This window comes from Triticum aestivum, chromosome 5B (assembly GCF_018294505.1).
Source record: "Triticum aestivum cultivar Chinese Spring chromosome 5B, IWGSC CS RefSeq v2.1, whole genome shotgun sequence".
Classification (NCBI taxonomy): Eukaryota; Viridiplantae; Streptophyta; class Magnoliopsida; order Poales; family Poaceae; genus Triticum; species Triticum aestivum.
This window is the reverse complement of record NC_057807.1, coordinates 284,228,018-284,230,206: the sequence shown is the minus strand read 5'-3', so window position 1 is coordinate 284,230,206 and position 2,189 is coordinate 284,228,018. Positions and strand designations below refer to the sequence as shown.

At 38.7% G+C, this 2,189-nt stretch overlaps 1 non-coding gene across 1 annotated transcript; it reads left to right on the top strand.

Moving 5' to 3' along the window:
• Positions 1 to 1,632: 1,632 nt before the first annotated feature.
• TRNAI-AAU (transfer RNA isoleucine (anticodon AAU)) lies at positions 1,633 to 1,706 on the top strand. The gene has a single exon. It is a non-coding gene; the product is annotated as a tRNA-Ile (tRNA).
• Positions 1,707 to 2,189: the final 483 nt, after the last annotated feature.

Below are 2,189 nucleotides of genomic sequence, written 5' to 3'. Positions count from 1 at the left end.
AGCATGCATGGTTGGTGACCCTGCTCACGTCGATGTGAACATGCAAGTTGAGTTTAACGTGAACACATACAAAATTACGTAGATGTCTTTGCAGTAGAAAAAAAAACATAGATCATGGCCGATCAAGATTTTGAATTATTCAAAAAAATTAATGGGATGTACTAACACGCGGCTTACACAAGATCACCCACGGCGGACATGACATTAGCATGCAATCAGATCATCATCACCAGTGCGTCCGGTCTCCCAGATCAGACAATGTGGCGCCCACCGTGTAGGAAGACATGAGCAGACCCATTCATAAAGAATACAACTTGATTTATATATGAATTGCCAAATAATCAAAAAGTAAGATTAAAGTTAAAGTAAAGTATAATCCAATTCCAATCAAAGTACACTATAAGTTTTTTTAAGAACAAAAGATATTCGACAAGAAAATTTAATATCAATTGTTACTTCGCCTCATATACCGAGACAATTTTTAATTATGCTCCAAAAATATCATAATTTTGCTACATGGTCCGAGGCTTATTCAGTTAATGAGTTGATAAATTTCTTCTTGGTGTCTAAATTTGTTGAACCCCTTCGTTTGTAACTTAATTCGTAGGTGTTTTGTTTAGGTGCACATGCCACGGTTGAACTACTTCTTTATATCAGAACTGCTGATGTCAAGAACTAAGATGTTGTAATACCAATATTTGACGTATGAAAATATTTTAACTCAAGAGAAAAATATTATGTATAATACACGCAAAAAAACATGTCTAAATCACAATAAAAAGTCTTCATTTTTTGTTGGTCATATGCTATATTTTTTTAGAACAAAATAAATTGTTTCCCTTATTTTTCTACTCGACTTAGAAGCACTCGTCACCAAAGTAAAAGGAGTCGAACTCGGATTACACGCTATGTGCGACATAAACTCCGCACTTTTCTCTGTTATATTATAAAAAGATGGGGGATCTTTGTACAATGCTCCTAATATTATGTTATTTCTCATGTGACAACATGGAGGATTTCAATGAGTTTGTTGATGTTGGCATGTTCAATGATGTGAGTCATTGCATTAGTGAAGTGAGACTTTTTGTCTTCCGTTGCAACGCACGGGCATTTGTGCTAGTGTTTATAATACAAGATATGTGCTCATATCACCGGATCGGGAGCACTAGCTAGCGTAGAAGCCATGGTCTCCGGCGGTGGCCAGGCCCAGACGCTGTCGTCTGCTCCGGCGGCAGAGTACGGCAGCAGGTTCCCGCAGATGGTGGACGACGAGAGGAGCTACAAGTCGCACGGGGAGCTCATGCTGCTGCTATTCGTCGTCGTCTTTGGGCTACTCTTCACTTCTGTCTTCCTCTTCCTCTGGTGGAGGCGAAGGAGGGACCGCCGGCGCTGACCGGACGATGGTTCAGGACTTGAGGGGTTGTCTTCGTAGATCATGTGGCGCGACTGATAGATCTTTCACTTTTACTATATCCAGTCATAAATTTGTACCAGTTTGGACCTTTATTAATTCGAATTTGAGGGTAATCTCGCTCTGAAAACAAATTTAAACCTTGCATAGTTCGTAGTTAAAACTGTTCTTGCGTTATTTAAGCTAGTATAAATAGAGGATATTTCACCTTGTCTCATACTGGCCTATTAGCTCAGCTGGTTAGAGCGTCGTGCTAATAACGCGAACCTCGCAGGTTCGAGACATGCATGGGCCATTAATTTGTCTTGATATGCGTTATGTTATTAGCTAAGTTAATCCCACTATGACTAGCCTAAACATACAAAAACCAACCTCACTTTCCTCATTAATTACCATATAAGCAAATTTGTCTTGATATGCGTTATGTTACTAGCTAAGTTAATCCCAATATGACTGGCCTAAACATAAAAAATCAACCTCACTTTCCTCATTAATTACCATATAAGCAAATTTGTCTTGATATGCGTTATGTTACTAGCTAAGTTAATCCCAATATGACTGGCCTAAACATAAAAAACCAGCAGTCAGTGAACAGTCTGCAGGTACCAACTCAACAGTTGCTATTTGCTGCATGTCTGCTTACTCACTAACACCGTCTGTTCCTTTTCTTTGTCGCAATGCAGTTTACGGTAACATATCTTCAAACCTCACTTTCCTCATTAATTACTTGTCGTATAAGCAAATTTGTCTTGATATGTGTTATGTTATTAGCTAAGTT